At 48.7% G+C, this 27,046-nt stretch overlaps 1 long non-coding RNA gene across 1 annotated transcript; it reads right to left on the bottom strand.

Annotated features, from left to right (window-relative positions):
• Positions 1–1,369: 1,369 nt before the first annotated feature.
• LOC147378862 (uncharacterized) lies at positions 1,370–19,061 on the bottom strand. Its single transcript, XR_015162010.1, has 2 exons — positions 18,821–19,061; positions 1,370–2,997 (listed from the first exon to the last, which is right to left on the bottom strand). It is a non-coding gene; the product is annotated as an uncharacterized LOC147378862 (long non-coding RNA).
• Between the last annotated feature and the right edge of the window lie 7,985 nt (positions 19,062–27,046).

The following is a 27,046-nucleotide window of genomic DNA, read 5'->3' as shown; positions in this document are numbered from 1 at the left end:
GGAAGGCCAGATGTGCCTAGGAAGTCACCCCCGCCCCCGCCCACCAGGAGCAATCCTCAATCAGTGACTGACAAGAGTTGGAGTATAAATACCTCAGCTGCCCCACCTCTCCAGCAGGACAGCTCTGAGGTGCAGATTCTACACCATTTCCCAGAGTTTACTGTGGGGTGAAGCTCTGAGCACCCAAATGGTAAATGGCTTGATTGGCTGCAATCCTTTCCTCACAGCCCAACAGGTGCTTCCTAAGCTCACCTTCCAGACAAATCGCTTGCCTTCAAATCCTTATCTCCTTGTCTCCTAATAGGGAAATCCACCCTAGAATGTATGGCCTGTCCACTAACAGTTTCTGCCTACAAGAGTCAGTTTGCTCATCAAATTCCATTCTTTGCTTATTTATAGTACTCCCACCCCACGCGCCAAATACTCCTACTCCCTTGGACTGAAATTATCTCACCAAACTGCAAGACCAGCATATGGGCTTCCAGGAAGCTGTATCCCCAGGGAAAGAGACTGAGGAAGGGGCATGTGGTCAGTCCTTATCCCAAGCTCATCTAAAGTATTAGAGGTCCTTCCTCCTTGAGGACTAATGAGTGAGAAGCAGAGAGAGGCCACTCATGTTCCTCTAATTGATGCCCCTCCTTGTGGAAACCTGAAGACTAGGGAAGCAAAGTTCCTCTGCAACACAGAAAATTTCCCTCTCATATTCCAGTTATTTTTCAGTAACTGGTACATACCAGTTATTAGAAGATATCAGGTATCACCTGTAAGTTAGAAGTAGAGAGCACGATAGCTCTCCAGAAGAAAGTGGAAGAGAAGGGTCAAACAATATCACGAACATCTAAAGAGCAAGATGGTCAAAAACATATTCCTAGTGGGGGCAGGAAGGGTTACCAGAGGGACTTTCAGAATTGTGTCTAGTCCTCAGTCTAAAACTTTATTTCTATCACCCCAAACTTTCAGTCAAGCCTTCCACACTGACCATGTCCTGTGCTGGAGGATGGAAACCACGGAACTGGGCTGAGCCCCTATCTGGGACAGAGCCCAGAAAGAGCAGCCTCTGTAGGCCAGACAGACCCAGAAAGGCTGGGTCTTGGGAATCAGGGAGACACTGGTACAGAGAAGAACAGACACCAATTCTAGCCTCACATCACCGCACAGTGCCGATCAGGATAAATGCACTTGGGCCAGATGGCATTTTAAAATTATAACTTAAAGTTTTAAATTATATTTAGTATTTATTCTTTTCCTCCAGAGGGCTAGATAGTATATATTTTTGGCTTTGCAGCCACATGGTCTCTTCCCTGACTCTACAACTCTGCCCTTGTAGCACAAAAGCAGGCAAGGTCAATAATAGACAGATGCGCGTCCCTGTGTTACAATAAAACTTTATTTACAAAAACAGGTGGTGGGGCCGATGTGGCTCACAGGCCTTGTTTACCTCCTCTTTCCAGCTGCAGAAGGAGACCAATGATAGATCCTTTAAAAACAGAAAACTGTTCCCAAAGAAACTGTGACTAAAGGTGGAAAGTTTAAAAATAGGGTGTTTTTACATTATAAATAACCAAAAAGGAAAGAAAACACAAGAGGGCAAAAAACAGGATCTAATTGTAAACAGACTCCAATCCTTTTTAGAATGAAATAGAAATAAACAAATGACTCATTTTATTTAAATCAAAATATAAAACATTGACACTGTAGCTGTCAGCTGCCTTTCCTTGGACGCACAGATGCCCCGCGCCTTCCCGGTTGACAGGTCAGGCAGGGTGAGCTTCCTAAATGAGACCACAGGCAGCATCAACAAGGAAGGGAGGGGTGCTAAGGAGCAGAGTACCTCTCAGCATCTCAGCCAAGCCAATGGGATTCAACTGCAGGAACCGATGAAATCCGACGTGTTTCTAGGTTATGGTGGTGAAGACACTCACAAAGGGCAACACACATGCTCCCTGCCTCCCCCCAGCATGATTCCCTTGCAACTGGGAAGTGAGGACGATCAGATATGAGCTCCTGCGTGGGGCAAGAACCATGGCCTCTGTGTGTTTACATAAACTCTGATCCTTGGCAGCCCATTCAGCCAGACTTCAGCACACAAGCTGGAGTCAGGCCCTCCCAATAGCAGGGCTCGCGGCCAGGCTGCACGAGGCCAATCAGCCTCCCTCCTTGTGCTCCTGAGCCAACACGGCCCGTGGAGTGTGTTGCAAGGCCAGATCCAGGGGTACCTCTTGCCTGGTGCAATCTGCATGCAAAGCTGCCAGCCTGTCATGCCCTTTGACAGTTGGTGCCCACATGCCCAAGGCTGGCTCCTGATAAACAGCCTGGGGACGCCTCCTCCCCCCACACAGACAGCTCAAAGCGCCCGACCCCATCTCTGCTCTGCAGGTCGCTGACCCGGCCTGTCCAGCGAGCCTTCACCAAGCACAAGGAACAGATGTCCCCATCACTCCGACCACCCGGAGAGAGGTGCCGCTGAGCACGCTGACCTGCTGTGGAGAGGTCTTGTTTTGTTCCCGCATGCTGGTCAGATGCCTCATGGAATGGGAGGATGAGCAACCACTCTTCCTACTCTTTACTGGGAATGCTCTTTTCTTCTCCAGTCAGCTCTTAAGAGTACCCTTAACCTCTCTCCACAGAGGCCTGTGCCCAGGGCTCTAGGCAGTGGTTGCTTTGCTGGGTGGTGGAGCTGCTACCATCTCCCTGAGGCTCCAGCCCTTGACAGGGACATCTCCGCACGGACCGTCTGAGCAAAGGCCTTCCAGCTTTTGAGGTTGGGTCTCCAGGCCCCTCCTCAAACCGGTCTGCTACATCCTTGCATTGCCTCCCTACCCAGCTGGCCCGAGACTCACTGGTGGGGCCCGGATGGGAACGTGGTGCCGCTGTCTTACGATGGCCCCTGTCCAGCACTGCTGGTCAGTCTGGCTCACAGTGGAAGTCTACCCCAGACTGAGCAGAGCAGCAGGCTTTCTTCAGCAAAGAGCCATGGTCTGCACTTCCTCGTTCTCCCTTAAAAGTAAGTGAAAGCATTAGTCACTCAGTTGTATCTGACTCTTTGCAACCCCATGGACTGTAGCCATCAGAGACTCCTTTGTCCATGGGATTCTCCAGGCAAGAATCTGGAGTGGGTTGCCACTTCCTTCTCCAGGGGATCTTCCTGACCCAGGGATCGAACAAATTCTCCTGCATTGGCAGGCAGATTCTTTACCATCTGAGCCACCAGGGAAGCCCCTGTTCCCCCTTCAGTTCAGTTCAGTTCAGTCGCTCAGTCATGTCCAACTCTATCCGACCCCATGAACCGCGGCACGCCAGGCCTCCCTGTCCATCACCAACTCCCGGAGTCCACCCAAACCCATGTCCACTGAGTTGGTGATGTCATCCAACCATCTCATCCTCTGTCATCCCCTTCTCCTCCTGCCCTCAATCTTTCCCAGCATCAGGGTCTTTTCTAATGAGTCAGCTCTTTGCATCAAGTGGCCAAAGTATCGGAGTTTCAGCTTCAGCATCAGTCCTTCCTATGAATATTCAGGACTGATCTCCTTTAGGATGGACTGATTGGATCTCCTTGCAGTCCAAGGGACTCTCAAGAGTCTTCTCCAACACCACAGTTCAAAAGCATCAATTCTTCTGTGCTCAGCTTTCTTTATAGCCCAACTCTCACATCCATACATGACCACTGGAAAAACTACAGTCTTGACTAGACGGACCTTTGTTGGCAAAGTAATGCTTCTGCTTTTGAATATGCTATCTAGGTTGGTCATACATTTCCTTCCAAGGAGTAAGCATCTTTTAATTTCATGGCTGCAATCACCATCTGCAGTGATTTTGGAGCCCAGAAAAATAAAGTCTGACACTGTTTCCCCATCTACTTCCCATGAAGTGATGGGACCAGATGCCATGATCTTCGTTTTCTGAATGTTGAGCTTTAAGCCAACTTTTTCACTCTCCACTTTCACTTTCATCAAGAGGCTCTTTAGTTCCTCTTCACTTTCTGCCATAAGGGTGGTGTCATCTGCATATCTGAGGTTATTGATATTTCTCCTGGCAATCTTGATTCCAGCTTGTGCTTCCTCCAGCCCAGAGTTTCTCATGATGTTCCCCCTTAGCACTTACCAAAGGGCTGGATGCTCAACTCCATGGATTCTATCACAGAGGGAAAACCAGGAAGTGTAGTACAGATGAACGATGTTTCAAGAGATTGGAGAAAAATCAAGTAGGAAAAACTTTCTACACTAACTAGGCAAGAGACAATAAGACGTCTGCGACAAACATATGTACCCACCATCAGAAATAATAGCAATAACAGCCACAGGCGATGAAGCTGTGCCTAACACTTAACTCACATTATTTCTTGTTATATTCACAATAGGCCAACAAAGTAGGTACCATTATAATCCTCATTTTATATCATCCCATTCTATAGTTGAAGAAAGGCTTACGTGGATGAAGCAATCTTCCCAAGGCCACAAACCAAGAAAGGGATGCAGTTAGATCACAAACCCAGGTTTTCACCTGGTTCCAAGGTCTTTATTTTTAACCTCCACATCGTATTGATAGTTTACGGTGAACAGTGTTGGATTCATGATCTCCGAAGAAGAAGATTTAGCTTTGGGACCAGGGACCATGCTTGATCACTCAAGAGCATTTGTGTAACTGAGTCTTATTAAAGTGTAAAAAGGGACAGAGGGAGTTTCTGACAGACATCAGAAGAGGGACATCAGGAGAGTGCCCCCCTCACTAGTCTTAGCAAGGCCTTATACACTTTTACCAGACCCACTGCACAACATACATCTTAAATTAACAAGGTTAGAACTAACAAGAGAAAGGCCTTACCAGACCCACTCCTGCCGGGAGCCAGTGTGAGGAACTCCGCCCATGGCAAAGGTCATGAGGAAGGAGGCTCGGCATATGCAAAGGCAGGATGGAGCCTCAGGAGTCCCCCTGGAAATTCTCGAGCATCTACCCCCAAAACCAGAGTCTGCCTACTTTACTGCTTTGTGCTCTCACCTACACCTCTGACTTTACGGGGGGCTGTCCCCCACCACCTCTCTCTGAAAAAGAGTTAACTTAGAGCTCCAGTTAATAATAATTCCTGGGCGTGACAGGAGTGTTTTAACCTACAAACTCCTCTGAAGCTTCTCTAGCCTGCCTGACAGGCTTGTCCAGCCACATGTGATTGCTCACAGCCTCCCAACCGTGAGAGGCACGAGATGTTTTAAACCTTCTAAAAACAGGTTCTTTAGAGAAGTTAGAAAATTATTAGTATAGTATAGTGGGCTGATTAGAAATTGTATTGGTGAAGGGTTTTTTATTTGTTGAGCCAATGTTTACTGCTAAGTCTCCACATCCCCTGCCCTTACACACATTAATGAATATATAGAAGAAATAAGTATTAACCTTTGATATTAATCACGTTGGACCTTAGGCTAGCAAATTCTTTCCTTAATTAAAACCCACTACACCCCTCACCATATAGGAATGTAACTTTATCTGGTACCTTTGGAAGGTGGCATCTGTTTTAAGAATAATCACCCCTGGAAAAATAAGTGTTCTGGTTGACTGACCGCTATCACAAGGAGAGGGTCATAAATTGTTAGCAGGCTCCCTGGCCAAAAGATGATGTAACACCCCTAAGACCTCTGTATACATTTGTATGAAGCACCTGACTTTAATAAAAGTCAGGACTGCTGACCCCGTGTGACTTTTGTATAACATCTCAGTGTATAAAAACAGACCCTGGAAAATAAAGAATGGGATCAGTTCCTCGAAAGACTGGTCTCCCCATGTCGTTCTTTCTCTCACCTTCTGGCTGAATCCCCATCTGGAATGTGGAGGCTTGTCAATCTTACTAATTATGCCTGGGCTTCTAAGATCTGACCAGGGAGGCCTTAGTGTCTCCTCTCCTTCGGGAGAAGGGGACGACGCCTGCGGCCTACGTAGGTGATGTAAATTCCTTGCCTTGGAATTTTACTAGCTTTCCACGTAAACCAAGTTATTCAGCCCCTTTTCTCCACTGAATTTTCTCACTGAGCTATCCTTATTCTATTACTCTTTATATCTCTAATTAATATTTAATTAAAGCTATCGTATCCTGATCGCTGAAGCCGTCTCCCCTTCGAATTTCCCTGGATCCACTGGGGCTGGACCCCGGCACACTCCCACAACACATGTCTTAAGATAACAAGTTTAGTCAGAAGGTTCTTGTTAAGAAGAAAAAACATGTCCTCGAGCAACATAAATTGCTGTTATATAATCATTAGTACCGAGGACGTCCACCCAGGGATGCCTTTTGTTCACCTTTTGATTTTGAGGGGAGGCTATGTGGCTCAGCTGAGCCACAAGGGAAGCCAGTGAAGTGAGTGAAAGTTTCTCAGTCATGTATGACTCTTTGCAACCCCAAGGACTATACAATCCATGGAATTCTCCAGGCCAGAATACTGGAGTGGGTAGCCTTTCCCTTCTCCAGGGGATCTTCCCAACCCAGGAATTGAACCCAGGAATCCCACATTGCAAGCGGATTCTTTACCAGCTGAGCCACAAGGGAAGCATGCTTTCGAACTGTGGTGTTGGAGAAGAATCTTGAGAGTCCCTTGGACTGCAAGGAGATGCAACCAGTCCATCCTAAAGGAGATCAGTCCTGGGTGTTCATTGGAAGGACTGATGCTAAAGCTGAAACTCCAATACTTTGGCCACCTCATGCAAAGATTTGACTCATTGGAAAAGACTCTGATGCTGGGAAAGACTGAGGGCAGGAGGAGAAGGGGACGGCAGAGGATGAGATGGCTGGATGGCATCACCGACTCGTTGGACATGGGTTTGGGTGGACTTCGGGAGTTAGTGATGGACAGGGAGGCCTGGTGTGCTACGGTTCACGAGGTCGCAAAGAGTCAGACACAACTGAGCGACTGAACTGAACTGTGTGGCTCAGACGGTAAAGCGTCTGCCTGCAATGTGGGAGACCCGGGTTCAGTCCCTGGGTCGGGAAGATCCCCTGGAGAAGGAAATGGCAACCCACTCCAGTATTCTTGCCTGGAAAATCCCATGGACAGAGGAGCCTGGTGGGCTACAGTCAATGGGGTCACAAAAAGTCAGACATGAATGAGCAACTTCACTTTCACTTTCACAGAGCTTAAGGGAAAGCATGAGTTGTTTTGTTGTGTAATCATTAGCTCTGGGCTTAAAGAAAGTCTTAAAGATTATTGTCATAACAACTCAGAGTTTAAGAAAAGAACATCTTATGTGACTAAGACAAAGCAATGTATAAAAAAAAGTTTGTCCCTTTCTCCTCCTTGAGAGCCCTGGAGCCCTGCCTCCTTGAGGGTCCTGGACTCCTTATCAACCTACCAAAGGATTATCTCTCTCAGTATTGCCTCCCAGTGTTTGTTACAATGACCTAAACAGGAATGGGTGAAAGTAAGAGTCAAGTTGTTTTCAGTTCAGTTCAGTTGCTCAGTCATGTCCGACTCTTTGCGACCCCATGAATCTCAGCATGCCAGGCCTCCCTGTCCATCACCAACTCCTGGAGTTCACTCAGACTCACTTCCATTGAGTCAGTGATGCCATCCAGCCATCTCATCCTCTGTCGTCCCCTTCTCCTCCTGCTCCCAATCCCTCCCAGCATCAGAGTCTTTTCCAGTGAGTCAACTCTTTGCATGAGGTGGCCAAAGTACTGGAGTTTCAGCTTTAGCATCATTCCTTCCAAAGAAATCCCAGGGCTGATCTCCTTCAGAATGGACTGGTTGGATCTCCTTTCAGTCCAAGGGACTCTTAAGAGTCTTCTCTAACGCCACAGTTCGTATTAGGATCTACCAAAATTTAGTCAGTTTAATGAGTTTGGAAGCAAGTAAAGGAATAATCGGCTCCCAGGGGATGATGAAATGGCACTCTTGAGTCATTTCACATGCCCTGTTCAGAGGCAGGCAGTTCCCCACTGGCTGCAGCAGCTCACAGACCTCATTCATCGACAGGCTCTTGCTGCCTTCCGCTTGCCATCCCTGTTGGCTTTGCATTCTGGCATCCATCCCTTCATGGTTACAGGATGTCCATTCCAACACCTACCATGACATCCTTGGCCCAGCATCCCAGGTAGGAAGGAAGAGAGGGGGCAGAAGGAGGCTCTCCTCCAACATCTTTGTGTTGAGAGAGATCTTCCCCTGACCTGCCCCCAACTTCCTATCAGTAGACTTCCCTCTGCCTCATTGGCCAGAGCTGGGTCACACAGTCATGGAAAGTCCCTCACAAAGAGGACAGGGCTGGGCACCCTGCTGCTCAGAGCTCACTGGGTCTCTGCCAGCCAGGAAGACGGGAGGTTGACTGGGGCAGGGCCTGTGTTTGCTGCTGAGACAGCGCCTCTGTCAGGCAAGACTGGGCTCTGCTCCTGCTCTTTATCATTATGAAAGGAAAACTGCCTGACCCTGAGTCCAAGACCCACAGCGTGCTGTGCTCACAACTCCTGGGTGTTGTCCAACCAGCTCTGCCCCCACCTCACAGTGTGGGGTGCCTGGCATACAGATCCCGCCCGCCACCCCTGGGGGCTGCTCAGACAAGCTGAGAGGCAAAGGTGTTTGACCTCTTTTCTCACACACCTTCTGGAAAACACTGTGGCCCTGAGCACCAGCCTGTAAAACTCTTTCCCTTTACTCCCATCCAGAGAAGGCAATGGCACCCCACTCCAGTACTCTTGCCTGGAAAATCCCAGGGACGGAGGAGCCTGGTAGGCTGCAGTCCATGGGGTCGCTAAGAGTCGGACACGACTGAGCGACTTCACTTTCACTTTTCACTTTCATGCATTGGAGGAAATGGCAACCCACTCCAGTGTTCTTGCCTGGAGAATCCTAGGGACAGGGGAGCCTGGTAGGCTGCTGTCTATGGGGTCACACAGATTCGGACACGACTGAAGTGACTTAGCATAGCATAGCATTACTCCCGTCTCTGAGAGGCAGGTTTCCATTGCTTTCTAAACAAAACATAAACAGCAAGTAAGTACAGCTTCTGAACGTGAGGAGGGAATGTCCCTTGGGATTTATAATGACTTTCCTCCTGTTTTGTGTGAGATATAGGAATTTGTTTGGGGGAGTTCATTTAAAACAACAGTTTCAGCCTCCTAACTCATCTGCTCCTCATGAGTGGCAGAACTCATTACATGGCAGTTGTCAAGGGGCCTCTGGATTTCCTCAAGGCTTTCTCATAAGGCAAGTGCTTAAGACAAAATCCTCTAGCCCTTTGGTCCTAATCCTCGTCTTCTTTGCCCAGTGATTAACCAGAAGGTGCGGCATCTGCTGACACCCACGAGGACTGAGTTGGCAAAGTGAAAACCTTTCTGTGCTCTGATGAGTTTCAACAGCTGGGCTTTAGGAGGCCTGCAGAGCTCAAAGTTAAGCTTCTGAATGATAAGTTTGCTGTTCGCGTCCCAGATTACGTTGCTCTTTCCAGAGTGAATTCTAGACACTTCTGGTCACTTTCCAAATTAAAAAGAACCAAGTATTTCTTGAATCTCTGTCATGTATCAAAGACACAGCTAGGTCCTCATCCCATGTGTTTTGGGGAAGCTAAGCTTGGACGACCTTGATGAGCCATCCATGAATCAGAAAATTGCAAAACATCATCTTCACTGCCTATTATGTCAGCGCAGACTCAGACGGAGTTGGATATGTACTCTCTGGTTTCTGGGAAGGCAGAGCTATTTCAAAAACAATTCCAGGAAAGTAAACGAACAGGCTTCTTAAGTACACTTGCCAAGTGGGACACAAAATAGACTTACATTTGTAAATAATTATTTTTTTCCAAAATTGCCACAGCAACAGGCCCAGCATCCAGTGACCCTTCAAATACCTATGTGTGATGTAATAATTCACCTATATTCAAATAATTCCCAGGTGTTTCTCCAGCCTCGACTCCTCCCTTGAACCTCAGATTCATTCATTCAAGCATCTTCAATCTTTCCTACAGTTCAAGTGATCTCGCTAAAATGCTTCCCTTGATGGAATCCCCTCTATGGCTCCCCCGTTATTTTCAGAGTAATACCATGGACCCCCAGCATAGCGTGCCTACAACCTCCTTGCTAGCCTGGCCTTTAGCCTCTGGACTCACCAGCTGCCACTCATCCCACTGTCTCCAACACGCGGTCCCTAATACAACTCTCTTCCTTTTGTACCTGCTTTTGACATGCTGTTCTCTTTACCAAGAATGCCCTTCTCTAGGGAACCCTGTTCTCTTTACCAAGAATGCCCTTCTCTAGGGAACCCTCCTACCCTGTCAGCAGGAATGTAGGTTGGTGCAGCCCCTTCCTCAAAAATCTAAAAACTATAGGACGCTGATGAAAGAAATTGAAGAGGACACAAACAGATGGAAAGATACACCGTGTTTTGGATTGGAAGAATGAATGTTGTCAAAAATACCCAAAGCAATCTACAGATTCAATGCAATCAAATTACCAACAGCATTTTTCACAGAACCAGAACAAAAATGTCTTAAAATTTGTATGAAGACACAAAAGATCCCAAAAACAGAGAAAGCAATTTTGAGAAAGAAAAATGGAGCTGGAAGAATAAGATTCCCTGACTGCAAACTATCCTACATAGCTACAGTCATCACAAGAGTGTGGCACAGAAACGGACATATAGATCAATGGAACAGGACAGAAAGCCCAGAAATAAACACACACGTCCATGGCGAGTTAATTTACAGCAAAGGAGATAAGACTCTACAATGGAGGAAAGACAGTCTCTTCAATAGATGGTGCTGGGAAAACTGGACAGCCACATGTGAAAAAGGAAATTAGAACACTCTTCAACACCATACACAGAAATGAACTCAAAATGGATTAGAGCCCCAAATGGAAGACTGGACACTAAAACTATCAGAGGAAACCAGAGGCAGAACACCCTGACATAAATTGCAGCCGAATCTTCATTCCACCTCCCAGAGTAATGGAAATAAAAACAAAAATAAACAAGTGAGACCTAATTAAACTCAAAAGTTTTTACACAGCAAAGGAAACTATAAACAAAACCGAAAAACAACCCACAGATTGGGAGAATATGTTTGCAAATGATGTGACCAACAAGGGATGTTTCCAAAATTTACAAACAGCTCGTGTGGTGTAATATAAAAATAAACAACCCACTCAAAAAATAGGCAGAGGACCTAAATAGACATTTCTCCAAATAAGACATACAGATGGCTAATAGGCATATGAAAAGATGTTCAACATCATTAATTATAGAAAGTAAAGAAAGCAAAGTCACTCAGTCGTGTCCACTTCTTTGCAACCCCATGGACTGTAGCCTACCAGGATCCTCCATCCATGGGGTTTTCCAGGCAAGAGTACTGGAGTGGGTTGCCATTTCCTTCTCCAGGAGATCTTCCCGACCCAGGGATCGAACCCAGGTCTCCCACATTGTAAGCAGACACTTTACTGTCTGAGCCACCAGGGAACTTCATTAATTAATTACAAGAGAAATGCAAATCAAAACTACATTGGGATATCACCTCACACCAGTCGGAATGGTCATCACCAAAAAATTTACAAACAATAAATGCTGGAGAGGGTGTAGAGAGAAGGAAACCCTCCCACACTGTTGGTGGGAATACAAATTGGTGTGGCCACTGTGCAGAACAGTATGGAAGTTCCTTAAAAAACTAAAAATAGAGCTGCCATCTGATACTGCATCCTGCTCCTGGGTGTACACCCAGAGAAAAACATGATCTGAAAGGAGACATGCACCCCAGTGTTCACTGCAGCACCGTGAACAATGGCCAAGACATGGGAGCAACCTACCTGTCCATCAACAGATGAGTGCACAGAGAAGATTCGCGCGTGCAGACCACGATGGGATGTTACTCAGACACAAGAGAGAATGAATAAAATATGAGCTCTTTGCAGCAACATGGGTGTACCCAGATATTGTCCTACTGAGTGAAGTAAGCCAGAGAAAGACAAATGTCACATGGATACTGCTTACATGCTGAATCTAAAAAATAATGATACAAATGAACTTATTTACAAAATAGAAATAGACGCACAGTCTCAGAGAACACACGTACTGTTTGTTCCCTACTGGGGGAAGGGGAAGGGGAGGAGAATTAGGGAATTTGGGATTAGCAGAGGTAAAGTAGTGTATACAGAATGAATAACACCAAGGCCCTGCTGTAGAGCACAGGGATCTATGTTCCATATCCTGTGATAAACCATGATGGAAAAGAACGCATACATATGTATAACTAAATCACTTTGCTGTACGATAGAAATTACAACATTGCAAATCAACTATACTTCAATAAAATAATTTTTAAAAAGGAGTCCCCTTTTCTCCTCCTTTCAGCTTTTTCTTATCTATCACGCCTGACAGTTCATGTAGCGTCTCCCCAGAGTCCTCCCCCAGCCCCAGGGCTGGGCTAAGCACCCCTCTTCTGGGAGCTGGGTACCTGGCTCTGCCTGAACATGGACCACTCTGTACTGAAAGGATCAAACACCTGTCTCCTCCACTAGTCTAGAGTTTTGCCCATATTTTTACCTAGCATCCCTAGCTCAGTATCTGACTCTTGTTAGACACGTAACACACGCTTGTGAATTTTAAGGGAAGTGATAACAACGTGTTTGCGTGTGTACCTTGAGTCAAGTAGAGTGAGTGCAAAAAAAAAAAGTTACAGAACTTCAATTTAAGAGCTCTTATTTGAGGTCAAATTTAAGAAGACTTTGGGAACTTCCCTGGGGGGCCCATGGTTAAGACTCCACACTTTGACTGCAGGGGGCATAGGTTCAACCCCTGATCTGAGAAATCCCACATGCTGTGCGGTGTGGCCAAAAATATATGTATATATTAAGAAGATGATGTCCTGATTACTTTTTAGTCTTCCAGACTCTAGATTAGGAGGCAAAAATTCTAAATAAGCTAAAACAATTTTTTTTTTTAAAGAATTCACAAGTCTAGTTCTTTGGAATCAAACTTCGCCAAAGGAGTATCATCTTTGAAAAATAAAAAATGCATAAAGGCACACGAATCAGGCAAGTCAGTGTGCTGACTATAGAAGCAGACTGTGTGCAATTCATTCCTTTAAATAAGGACATTAAGGAGAAACACTTCAAAGCCTGGAAATGATGAGCCGGAAGATAACAGTGCAAAGGACGAGAAGTAAGCTCTCCAACCTCATATGGAAGACCTGGCCTTCTACCCCAAGTCTGTGGGATCCCAGAGCAAACCAGGGAGATGAAGATACACTGAGGACTCTGGTTAAACACGGAGCAGTGGATTCCCTGTGGAGGGAGGGTTCTTAAACAGTAGCAGAATAAGCACAGCGGCCATGCATACAGTTCCCAAACTCAAACGTCTCCCTCAGGGATAAGAGAGTGTAGGGGGCCTAATCCCGTGAGTGCAGAGTGCCTCCCCTGGGCGGAGTCTGAGTTTGCAAGGCTGGCACAGCGTAGAGGCGTCAGAGGCCAAGTGGGCATCTACTTTTTGGTCTACACAAGTGACTTCTGAATCTTCTTCATTAACACGGGGAAGGTCTCTCTGAGCCTGGACTTCTGAACTCAGGATCTGGAAATAGTGCTTTTCCCTGAGCCTCTCTGGGAACACAGAAGATTTGATGGGAGGATCCATTATTACCTCCGGGATATTCCCAGGGGCACGAAATACTTCCTCCCGCCCCATGCTGCCCCACGCTGGATGTTTGGGACATCCTCTGCCCTCACTCACCCCACAGCCACTGGGCTTCTGTGCTAAGTTGATCCTGGGGACACGCTACAGGCTCGTCATCCTCTCGGGTCCTTCTGGGAAGCCACAGATTCACTCCGCCCTCGACAGGCCCCTCACCCCTACCTGGGCTGGCCCAGCACTCTTTTGCTTTACCCCAGCTCCGTCCCACCTCAAGCTGGGCATGGCCAACCTCTGAGACAGTGGGGAGGGGCATGCTGGAAGTTTGCCTCTGGCTCCTCAAGGAAAGCTTCAGAATCTCTGCATCTGCCCCCAAGTCCCCTCAGAACCTAGATTTTCACTTGAATTTTTATTTTTATCCCCCAAGGTCAGTGCTACTGACTAGATGGGCCTAGGCATCTGTATTTTTAAAAGATCTCTCAGTGTTTCTGACAGGTAGCCAGAATCAGGATTCTCATGCCCTTGAGACATAGCCTTATCAAGTAACTGCCCTTCAACCATTGCTGACGCCAGAACAAAACTAAACTTTATATTCTTCATAGCTTAAAAAAAACTGGGTGCTGGATTACTTGGGATTCTTTGGTTTATAAGCAGAAGAAAACCTAACCCTAATTGGCAAAAGAGGAAAATAGTAGACTCGTGTAACTGGCAAATCTGGGACAGCTTCAGGTCAAGCTTGATCCAGGATTCAAAAAGATCACCAGATCCATTACCTGGTCTGATTTCCTGGTTCAGCTCTATTACCTGGTCCCCAGGATGGCTACATGCTGGCTTTAGACACCCCCACTTGTGGCCGCAACAACTCTTGCTGCATAATAAATTATCCCTAAATTGATGGACTAAAACAGTTACTTTGTTATAATTTGCAGTTTCATGGATTATGAGTTTGGGCATAGCTCAACTAGGCAAGTCCTCTGCTTCATGTGGCAACAGCTGGTGCTGCTGGGAGGTATTCAGATAGTGGCTGGTCTAGTCTGGAGGGTCCAAAAGATACCCAGCCCCTTGGCCAGGGTGTCCGGCAGGCTGCTCAGCTGGGCCCTGCCCTCTCCTGAGAGAGGTCCCTTTAGCGGGGCAGTCTGGTTTCTTACCCTGTGGCTCAGTAAACCAACACAGAAGCTGCTGGTCCTCTTAAAAGCCTGACCTGGAACTCATACACACCCCTTCCACCATTCTCCTTGCTCAGAGCAATCACAGATCAACCCACATAGAAGAGGAGGGCAAACAGACCCCACCCTTCAAAGGGAGGAGTGAAAAGAAAACCTGCGCTCATCAGTGAAGCACCGTCCCAAGTAAAGCACCAAGTAAAGCACCGTCCCAACAAGCCCAGGGGCTGAGCCGGAGTTCGTGTCCCAGATCCGCAGCGAGAGCTCTGAGGGTCACTCTGGTTAAACTGGCCAGGGGATGCACCTGCCCCTGGCCCACCCTCTGTGACCAGAAGCTTGGGGATTGTGATTGGAGCAGGGAGTGGAGACATCCCCAGGCCACACTGCGGCTCGGAAACTCTGCAGGCAGGAGCTAGCATTGGGCGGGTCCTGGGGAGGCAGGCTAGCTTGGGGCAACCTAACAGCAGATGGGAATGAGGCTGTGGATGTGGGAGCCTTCTTTAAAGGGGAACACATGTACACCCATGGTGGATTCAAGTCAATGTATGGCAAAACCAATACAATATTGTAAAGTAAAATAAATAAACAGAAAAAACAAAAAAACAAAAAAAAACAAGAAGTGACCCGAGGAAACAGGAGTCAGCGAGTCAGGAGACTGGGGCAGAGAGGGAGGAAAAGCCAGTGGAAGGGTGTTGTGAACAAAGGGCTTGGTTCTTCCTCCTCTGAGATGCCCACAGGAAGTGGGCGTTCCAGAAGCATCTACAGCAGGGTGGAGGCTGGGATCTTTTTCCACGAGAGCTCCTCTCTTCCTGGTTAACGTGGCCCCTGGGGGTGTCAGCTCTTTTCAGGCACCTTATAGGCTGTGAGGGCAGAGAGCTTCCAAGCTTCAGAGGAGGCCTCCGGGCAGGAAAGCAGAGAGGACTGGGCTCGACCATCACACAGTGCAAGATGAGTCTGAGCCTGCGTGGCAAGGTGCCCTAGGGCTGAAACCCGGGCACGGCCGGGGATGCCACACTGGGCACCAAAATGTCTGCAGCAGGAGCCAATCCAATCCCCCTTTGTCTGCCCTGGGGAGGGGGTGCACAGTGCCAAGGTCTGGCCCAGGGGCTCCTGGGAGCATCCTGCAGCTGATGAAGATCACCAGGAGCTCCCACAGGGAAGCAGGTCAGAACTGGCCTCTCCCCAGCCGGACACCACAACCAGGCCGTCGTGCAAGTGGGGCTTACTGCAACCAGGGGGATCGTACCCCAGAGGCACCATGGGGGTCCCAGCAGGAGGGCACAGAGGGCCTTGGGAAGCCAGAGCTGGGGCGAGGGGCCTTGGAAAAGGGTACCGGGGACCCGATCTTGCTCTGGGCTGGAGGCGGTCAGGAAACGGAGCCATGTTATGCCTGGGAATCTCGTGTTTTTATACAAGGTGAGGGGGTCACTAAGAAGGGCTAAAGCCATCGCGGGTGGAGGGACCACTGCTCCTGTTCGCCAGGAAAGGGGCTCTCTGCTCATTCTGAGGTCCTCCCAGAGTTCTCGCTTTGTCCAAGCACACGCGGACGACGGCATGACCTTTCTTCCGTCCTGCTCCGTCACAGGCCCAGAGCGGCCCTGTCTGATGTTGGTGTCCAGGAAACTGTGTGCTGAGAAGGGAGGGGGGCTCTGCAGACTGGTGGTGATTCCAGGCCCCGTGGGTTTCTTTTCTCAGGTCTCATGTGACACAGGCTCTGTGACCCCCTAGGAGTGGCCGGTGCCCCCCCATTAGCCCAGCTGTGTGACTCCAGATGGCAATCAGCTCACGGAGAAGAGCAGAGGACAGGCACAGATGAAGAGCCTCTTCTGTCTTGCGAAGAGCTCTTTCTGAGCGTGGCCGCAGACATCTGAGCGGATTCTCTCCGTGTCCTCAGTGACTCGCGGCCCGGGTGCTCATGGTTGAACCCAGCAACGATGCCAACAGCAAGAGAACCGACAGAGCTCACCCACCTGCCTCCCACCCCCATCTCAGGGTGACAGAGCATGATGGTGACCACTCAGACGACAGCCTGGGCCCCCAAATCTGCAAGCCTAATGGGGCCAGGCCGTCAGGAAGGAGAGTGACAGGCACTCTGCATGCTGTGGGCTCAGCTGCCGGCTGCAACTGGCCACAGGAGAGCTTAAAACGGGGTTCGGAGCCCGCAGACCAGTTTGGGAAGCAGAGCTCGTGCACAGGCTCTGTGTTGACCAGGGTCAGTAGTGGCCCAGGCTGGAGGACCGCCAGGGGTCTTAATGCCGTCGGGCAAATCAAAGGTTGGAGGTGGTCGGCAGAGTCAGGGTCCACCGGGCGGAACTCGGCATGTGTCAGAGCAGGTGCAAATTTGTGGTCCCCAAATCAGCCTCACTGCTGACGCTCAAACCATGCAGATTCAAAGAAAGACCTCCTCAGAGGTTCTGAAAGCTCAACTGTTTCTTGCCAGGCCTCTGCTTAAATCACGGTCATGCACAGAGGCTGTGTTCTGGAGAGAAGCCAGAGACGACCCCATCTGGCCTGGGGTTAGGGAACTCACAAGACGCTGCACCGTTCAGCAAGGCTCTGATGGAGACACGTCCTCCGGCTACCCCTGCGTCAGCCCCAGTCAACGGACAGCGCCGCCTGGCTCTGTTTCCCTCGGCCTCGTGCTGAGGCTCTTCTCTGCCCCAGGGTCTTCTCTGAAGGCAGAGCGGTCCACAGAGCCAGGGAGCAAGCTCCCCTAAGAGTGAGCGCTCCAGGGCAAGCTCTCATCACTGAGGCGAGGACCCAGTGGAGGGGCCCCCGCCTCCATCTCTCAGGGAGGAGATTCTGAACTGAGGCATCTTGTACTCTTCTCAGAAGGGCCGGCGGAACCAAGCAGAAGCTGGCAAGGTGCCCTTGTACTCGCCTCTCCTTCCCCATCCTCACTTCCTCACTCACACGCCCCTGCTTCTGGGGTTCACCTCCCACGTCAACACCTGCACCTAATCCTTGCCTCAGGCTCCACTCTCGGGGGACGCTGAGCCAAACCACAAGGAGCAAGCCTCGCTTTACGTGGAAGGACTGGCCCAGGCTGCCACAAGCGATGCCAAGTAGGCCTTCAAGCTAATCCCGCCCCCAGGGCTGGCCCCGCACCCTAACACAAGCCAGGAGTTCTTATCCGTTTCCTTCATGGGCTCCGCCTTTCTGGCAGAACCTTTAGGTGACAGGTGACAGAAATGCAAATGACACAACCTTAGTCCTTCAGAGGCCGGGGAGATTCATGGGAAAATGGCAAGGCATCCTGTGTAACTGAAGCAAGGATTGCTCAACCAGCGCTTCGGAACGGCAGCGGTGTGCCTGGACCTCAGAGAACAAGCCACGACGCTGGCCTTTTCACATGGCGGGGGGCAGAGGGCACAGTCGCTCAGTCATGTCCGACTCTTTGCGACCCCACGCACTGTAGACCTCCAGGCTCCTCTGTCCACGACGGGATTTTCCAGGCACGAATACTGGAGTGGGTTGCCATTTCCTTCTCCAAGGGATCTTCCCAACACAGGGATCCAACCCGGGTCTCCTGCATTGCAGGCAGATTTGTTACTGTCTGAGCCACCAGGGAAGTCCCAACAGCTCAGGTGGCCCAAAAGAAGACAAGTGCGTATAAAAAATATTGGAACGTGAATGAGTGTCTGTAAGTTCCAGAAAGAATCTTTGTCATTGTTGCTCACTGATTGACTCAGGGCCTAAAACGTATTTGAATTGGTGTACGGTTGAAAAATGCAAGTGAACATCGCTCAGTCGTGTCCGACTCTTTGCAACCCCATGACTATACAGTCCATGGAATTCTCCAGGCCAGAACACTGGAGTGGGTAGCCTTTCCCTTCTCCAGGGGATCTTCCCAACCCAGGGATCGAACCCAGGTCTCCCGTATTGAGGGCAGATTCTTTACCAGCTGAGCCACCAGGGAAGCCTAAGAATTTGTACATAATTATTGAATGAATGAATGAAGATAATTATTGAACGAATGAATGAGTGAAGCATTAAATAGCAGGAGGAGAGGACGGGAAAGAGAGAAGGTGGCATAAAGGAGGAAGGTTCGGGTGGGGTTAAGGAGCGACTTACCTAGCCCCCAGCCTTGGACAGCTGCTGCTCCCTCCAGGGTGTGGGGCCGGGAATGCTGACCTGTCGTTCCTCAGTCCAGAAGGGGGCTGTGTCTCTCCTCCACCCAGTCCGGCTCCATCCACCTCTCCTTACAGCCCTATAACCCTGCACTTAGGGCTCACTGGCCCGCGAGCCCGAGGCTGTCCTGAGGGAGATGTCGGGGGCCAGCATCACTGCCCCTCCTCTGGGGGAAACCTCACACCTGTTTCGAGAAGGATTTGAAGTTAGTTTTATGGAGCAACATTTTATCTTGCCTGTATAATCCTCTATAGTGGAGCCCAGCGGGGAATAGAAGGTTCTGAACACATAATTAACACTCTTCTACAGTTGCTACACCTTTTACCATTATTTTTAGCTCTTCAGAATGTGGCTCATCATACTGAAATGCATCTGAACAAGAGGAAATTTTGGGTGATTTAGGAACTGGGCGAGGTTGGGGGAGAGGGAGACCATGTCTTTTATTCCAGTAATATACAGGGGTGTGTGTGTGTGTGTGTGTAGGTAACAGTGTAAGACACTCTGCTGCATTGCAGGGGCCTTGGGGACAAAGTCTGTATGACCCACAGCACAGAAGCAGGGGCTGATAAGCGTGAATAGGAGTAGAAAGAGGAAAAGAGAAAGGCAGGGATGAAACAGCGTCCACTGCGCGCTTGACCCGTGCAAGGCACTTAGCGTATGTCATCTTGTTTAACCTCACGGCCGCCCTGCGAGGTGATTTTCACCGTTCCGGGTTTGCAGGAGGCGAAACCGGCTCTCCCAAGGTCACCGTACAACAAAGGACGGTGTGGCTCAAGGTAGGAGCGGCCCTCTCGCCGCTGCGCTGAGAGGGGAACCTGCGCCACCTGGTGGCCAGAATGGAACAGGCGGATGCCCAGGAAACGGGAACACAGAGACAAGGACGGATGCTGAAGCTGAGACCCCAGCACTGTGGCACCTGATGTAGAGAAGTGACTCACTGGGAAAGATCCTGATGCTGGGAAAGACTGAGGGCAGGAGGAGACGGGGACGACAGAGGATGAGATGGTTGGATGGCATCGCCGACTCAATGGACATGGGTTTGAGTAAACTCCGGGAGTTGATGGACAGGGAGGCCTGGCGTGCTGCAGTCCATGGGGTCGCAAAGAGCTGGATACGACTGGGCTGGACTGAACTGAACTGGTGAGAATTTGTACAGTGCACGGGGCTCATCAATTATCCCATCTGATTTTCTCAGCCCAGGGAGGTGGTTAATTATCCTTTTTATTGACACAGAAACAGACTATGTTGATAACTCTCATAAACCTGATGTGAGGAAGCTGAGGCTTGAACCTAGGTCTTTAATATCACATGTCTCATCTTTTCACCCTGTAAGAATGTATAGCTAAGATATTCTAAGGGAAGCAAAAAGAGAAAGGTCATAGAAGAAGAAGAGGAAGTTGGGAGAGGTGTTTCATGTTTCTTTAGTATACATTCTGGCAAATTCTGGAACAAAGGCTCCCCATAGACCTTCCTGTGATGATGAAAATGCCTTTTCTTGGACTGCCCAATATGCCACGAGCCACAGAAGCATGTGCACATGAGGACTTGAAATATGGTAGTATGGCTGAGGAACTGACCTCTTACTTTTATCTCATCTCAGCTTCAGTGTAGATTTGAAAAGCCTCACGTGGCTAGTTCCTGCCGCGTTGGACGGGGCGGGTCTGGAGTGCAAAGGCTGTGCTAAGTGTGTCCTGAGATGCTAAGGCCAGTAACTCAGCTCAGTTCAGTCGCTCAGTCCTGTCCGACTCTTTACGACCCCATGAACCACTGCGTGCCAGGCCTCCCTGTCCATCACCAACTCCCAGAGTTTGCTCAAACTCATGTCCATTGCGTCGGTGATGCCATCCAACCATCTCATCCTCTGCCGTCCCCTTCTCCTCCCGCTTCAATCTTTCCAGGAATCAGGGTCTTTTCCAATGAGTCGGTTCCTTGCATCAGGTGGCCAGGACCTAGTGGGCCTCATTTGCCGCAGACCTGGGCTGAAGGGCCCGCAGGTGGCATTCACATGTGGTAGCCTGCTCATCTGGAGAGAGGACACGGGCCAGGGAGGTTTTGGTGCGCCTAAGGCAATGGCAGCCCACTCCAGTGCTCTCGCCTGGAAAATCCCAGGGACGGAGGAGCCTGGTGGGCTGCAGTCCATGGGGTCACGAAGAGTCGGACACGACGGAGCGACTTCACTTTCACTTCTCACTTTCATGCACTGGAGAAGGAAATGGCAACCCACTCCAGTGTTCTTGCCTGGAGAATCCCAGGGACGGGGGAGCCTGGTGGGCTGCTGTCTACGGGGTCGCACAGAGTCGGACATGACTGGGGCAACTTAGCAGCAGCAGCAGCAGCAGTCCTTCACCAGCGGGTGGGGCCTGGGTTGCCCACACCCGTATCCTATGGGGCTTTGGCTTCTCCCACAGGCCCTGATGACTGTCACTCAGGGTCACTCTTGACAGGCTGTCCCCTCCCCTGCTCTCTGTGTGCCCCCTCCCAGCCCAGGGCACGGTAGTCACCTCCAGGTGGCCCCTTCAGGTTGCCAGGACAACTTCATCGGAGTCTGAAAATAGTCACCTCATTAAAGTCACAGCAGAACAGAGCTGACGGATCTCTGAAATCCTTCAACCCCCCTCCAGCGTTACAGCAGAGAGACTGAGGCCAGGACAGGTGACCAACACCGTCCTTAGACACTTTGCCCAGGGCCCTGTCCCTGGGAGCCCACAGACGGGAAAGAACACGTGTGCGAGCTGGAAGAACAGAAGCCATCTGGCTGAGATCAGGGCCCTTCTGCCTCGTTATGTCCATACGGTGCTTAATTCCTCAACATTTCTGAGGAGGAAGAGGTGTGTTCAGCAAAGACAACAAAGCTTCCAATCATTTATAGTAACTGCCAACACGCATTTGTCACATTGGTGAAAAGCATTTCCATTCTGTTCTTAAACTTTCTCTGTAATATAATTATTTTTTTTAAATCCCCCCTTGGCACAAAGATTTGGCCCAACTCATAAACAAAAGTGCTTACAGCATCTTTATTGATTGAGTGACATTGCTTATCCAATTTGGTGGCTGAGTAACTACTAATAACCTTAACATTTTACAAGCAGAGAGTCCTTTTTCATGTCTAACTTCACAGATTTTTTTCTCTAGATCTCAGCATGGTATGATGAGTGCTTTGCCAAGCCAGATGGACAAGTCATAAGAAGGATGTATTTTGCCAGGAATATATAAACAATATCTGGCAGGTTCTGTTCAAGGTCCAAGTTCAAGGTTTCAGACCATATCAGACTTGACATGTGAGCTTCTCACCCGATTTTAAACAGCCTGGATAAGAAACTGTTGGGTGCCTCTGAAATGTATCAGGGAATCCATTGCAATAAAAACACTCAAAATGGGTCATCCCAAATTCCAGCAACCGGGAAACAACACATCAGTAAGATTCCCAGGGGCATTACATTTCACTTTTAATGACATTGTGTGACCACATATCCCATTTCTCTCTATAATTAGGGCTCATGGATACCTACCTTCATGTGACTATATAGAGCAGACTTTGAAAATATTAACTTAGATTGATGCTTTTGAACTGTGGTGCTGGAGAAAACTCTTGAGAGTCCCTTGGACAGCAAGGAGATCCAACCAGTCCATCCTAAAGGAAATCAGTCCTGAACATTCATTGGAAGGACTGATGCTAAAGCTGAAACTCCAATACTTTGGCCACCTGACTCGAAGAGCTGACTCATTTGAAAAGACCCTGATGCTGGGAAAGATTGAAGGCAGGAGGAGAAGGGGATGACAGAGGATGAGATGGTTGGATGGCATCACTGACTCAATGGACATGGGTTTGAGTAAACTCCGGGGGTTGGTGATGGACAGGGAGGCCTGGCGTGCTGCAGTCCATGGGTCGCAAAGAGTCAGACACAACTGAGTGACTGAACTGATTATTTAATACTAGGGTGAAGTTGATTTAAATTTGAATACAGAAATCACAGCCAAAGCCTTGCTCATCTCACAACACAAGTGTAGCAAAAATTAATCCTATGGGACTGTTGTCTGATGTCTGGCCAGCAAAAGAGGCTGACACCTAGTCTTTCAGTTAATACGGGGATGATGAAATCAACATCACAGTGTAATCTAAATGACATCATGCTAGGATCAGTTTACCTGTTTAACAACAAAACAAGTGTCCCACCCCTGCCTTGGCTTCCCCAACCTTGAGTATGGTGACTGACCTGGGACTCTGGGACTACATTTCCCAGAACTCCCTTCTCTGTACGGTCCTGGGTGAACATTGACCTCCTGGCAGTCCAGTGGTTAGGACTGACCTCTCTTACGGCTGGGACCTGGGTTCAATCCCTGGCTGGGGAACTAAGTTTCCACCAGTCACGTGGCCAAGAAAAGGTAGCAAGAAGGAAAACGGCAGACGTGTTTTTATGCTCGGAAGGTTGGAGCAGGGCCCCTGCAACAGTGAGTGCCCACACACACTGTCGCCCATCTACCAGCTTGCCTTGTTCTGGGCTAACTACTTACACAGCTCCCTGGGGAATGGCGCCTGTCTCCCTCGAAAATCACCCACGGTGTCCAGGTTGGCGGTGGGGAGACAGTTACACCTCCGGTTTGTATTTTCTCTCCTTCACACCAAGCTTTTTTCTCCTCACCCATGTGTTGGGCTGACCTGTAGGTGGCTCTCGTCTCAACACCAGGCGCAAGATGACAGGCTTGATGCCTCCTTCTCACTCCTGCAGTCACGTGAAGCCTGCCTGATCCTCTAACAAACCCCTCATTCTCTACCACTCATGGCTCTCCCGCTTCTCCGGATGGAACCCTGACACGTCATGGCTGGGTTCCTTGTGGTCTTAACCTTGGAATTCAGGCAAGTTTCTCAAACCGTAGTCCTGGGTCATTTCCGATGCAGCAAGAAATACGTACAATTAAACTACTGTTTCCTGAGCCCTTACTATGCGCAAACACTGCGCTCCCTGCTTCATGTGTATCAGCTCACTTAATCTCATTACACGGTTCAGAGCCCCCTTCCACGCTGGTTGACTTTGATCATCACCGTTTGGTGGTTCAGAGTCCTGCTGCGTCCAGTAATAGCCCAGGCTTTGGCATTTGGGACTGTAGACCAGGACCCACTGCTCTCTGGGGTGACCCTGGGTGCCCTGTCCCACTTTCACGGACACAGCCTGGGACACAGGAGGTGCCTATTAAGAGTGTGTTTCCCCTCTTCCACACCCTCAGTCTTGGCATTAATCACTGCCCAAACGGAAAAACTTCGGCCCTATCCAAGAACAAAGAATGAAGTCTGGCCTCAAATCTCTGCCTGGGGACTGGGTCCTGCTTGCCTGTTGCAGTCCCAAGTGTTGACCCCCGAAGCAGTGTCTGGGCTCAGGGCCACTTAATAGGATACCCCACCCCTTACTAGACATTCACTCCATTTGGGAGTCGCTTTGTCTGGAACCCCTTCCCCATCAAATACCCTTCATTTGCCAGACCGAGGTGGCTGCCTTCCTTGGATGTATCCCTCCTGCATTTTAAGCATGTTGTGAGCTAGGGGACAGTATTTTTAACTGTGATTTCTTTTTCATGTGTCCTTTGTTTTATACCCTTAAAGAGGAATAATTTGAAAAATTGTTTCCCAGTCAAATATATAATCATGAACAATTTGCTCTGTAGGAAGAAGGGAATGGCAGGCACCCTCAGATGGATTAAAGGACTCCTAATTACTTACACCTGCAGAAGCTGTCACTTCTGTAGGGTGTGCAATCAGCTGCCCAAGTGTGTGCTGGGAAAACGTGATTGTTTAAGCCTGGGGCACAGCTCAGAGCCCGCCCAGACTGAGGCTCTCCTACCGGGGTCAATAGCCCAGCGTGGGCTCTGCAGGCATTTGTTAAGGTGTATTGCATGCCTGGACATAAAAGCAGGTGGCCGAGCGAGCCTACACGCCTGTTCCACATGCAAACAAGTTGTGACCATTGAAAAAAACAGAATCCTTCTTACTTTATGATTGTGAATTCTCTTTTCCCGCTGAGTCTGGTGGTTCACAATGTGGCTGGCACGTTAGAATCACCAGGGAGACTCTACAAACCCTGATAATTGTACCTAGACCAAGTAAATCAGCCTCTTTTGAGCCGCAGTTTTATCTTCTTTTTTAATTGGAGGAAAATTGCTTTATAATGTTGTGTTGGTTTCTGCTGTACACCAAAGAGAATCAGTCATAATTATATATATTCATATCCCCTCTCCACATCCCACCCCTCTGGGTCATCACATGCTGGGCTCCCTGTGTTATATACCAACTTTCAACAACTACTGTGAAATGGAATATTTCCTGCCGAATCAGTAAACAAGGATGTCACATCATTGTGATTTCAGGCCTCCAAACATAAACTTCTGAGTCCAAGGGGCACCCAAAAGGGAGAACAATGCCTGAGATCCAGCAGCTGTCGGCTGCCGCCACTCCCTGCGGTAAGTGAGGACCTAGGATGGGAAAAATAAAAAAGCAGGATGCTGGCCCTAGACAGCTGAGACGCGTATGAAAGGAGTGACGTCAGTGAGATCACTGAATCACTGAGATCACTGCTTGCATCTTCCCATACCTAGACGAGCGCTAAATTCCTTAGTTTCAGGGATCTGGTTTTCCTTAATTAACAATAATCTCTAATGTCCAGAATACCTGCCCCCTTTGCTGCCAAACCTAAACTGCCTCCTCCGCCTGCCTCCTCAGTTCTCTCAGTGTAACTTGCGATGCTGTCTCCCAGGCTTGAAGTCCTAAGAATGACCACCAAATAAAATGTAACTCTCAACTTCTGGGTTGTAACTCCTTTTTAAGTCAACACCATCTATTTTACACACGATAGTGGATATACTTCAACACTGCTTTCTCAGTTCATCCTACCCTCTCCTCCCCGCCCCAACTTGTCCACAGCAGGGCCGAGTAATACTTCTTTGTAAATATGTACTACATCTTCTTTATCCATCCATCTGCTGATGGACATCTAGTTGCTTCCATGTCCTGGCTATTGTAAATAGTGTTGCAATGAACACTGGGGTGAATGTGTCTTTTAGAATTGTGGTTTCCTCCAGGTATATGCCTAGTAGTGGGATTGTGGGGTCATGTGGTATATTTATTCCTAGTTTTTAAAGGAATCTGCACACTGCTCTCCATAATGGCTCCATCAGTTTACATTCCTACCAACAAAGCAAGAGGGTTCACTTTTCCCCACATCCTCTCCAGCATTTATTGTTTATAGATTTTTTTGATGATGGCCATTCTAAATGGTGTGAAGAGGGGCCTTATTGTAGTTTTGATTTGCATTTCTCTAATAATGAGAGTCCCTTGGACTGCAAGGAGATCCAACCAGTCCATTCTAAAGGAGATCAGTCCTGGGTGTTCATTGGAAGGACTGATGCCAAAGCTGAAACTCCAATACTTTGGCCACCTCATGCAAAGAGTTGACTCATTGGAAAAGACTCTGATGCTGGGAGGGATTGGGGGCAGGAGGAGAAGGGGACGGCAGAGGATGAGATGGCTGGATGACATCACTGACTCGATGGACGTGAGTCTGAGTGAACTCTGGGAGTTGGTGATGGACAGGGAGGCCTGGCGTGCTGTGATTCACGGGGTCGCAAAGAGTCGGACACGACTGAGCAACTGAACTGAGCTGAATAATTAGAGATGTTGAGCATCATTTCGTGTGTTTATTGGCCATCTGTATGTCTTCTTTGGAGAAATGTCTGTTTAGGTCTTCTGCCCATTTTTTGATTGGGTTGTTTTTCTGATATTGAGCTGTATGAGCTGCTTATATATTTTGAAGATTAACCCCTTGTCAGTTGTTTCATTTGCGTCTTTTCATCTTGTTTATAGTTTTCTGTGCAAAAGTGTTTTATTAGGTCTCATTTATTGTTTTTATTCCCATTAATCTAGGAGGTGGGTCAGAATCTTGCTGTGATTTATATCAGAGTATACTGCCTATGTTTTTCTCTAAGAACTTTATAGTTTCTGGCCTTAAATTTAAGCCTTTAATCCACTTTGAATTTACTTCTATGTATGGTGTTAGGACGGAGAAGGCAATGGCACCCCACTCCAGTACTCTTGCCTGGAAAATCCCATGGACAGAGGAGCCTGGTAGGCTGCAGTCCATGGGTCGCTAAGAGTCAGATACAACTGAGTGACTTTGCTTTGAC

This window comes from Bos grunniens, chromosome 1 (assembly GCF_055505025.1).
Source record: "Bos grunniens cultivar Pamir isolate PY7600 chromosome 1, Bosgru_T2T1.0, whole genome shotgun sequence".
Classification (NCBI taxonomy): Eukaryota; Metazoa; Chordata; class Mammalia; order Artiodactyla; family Bovidae; genus Bos; species Bos grunniens.
This window is presented reverse-complemented; position numbering and strand designations above follow the sequence as displayed.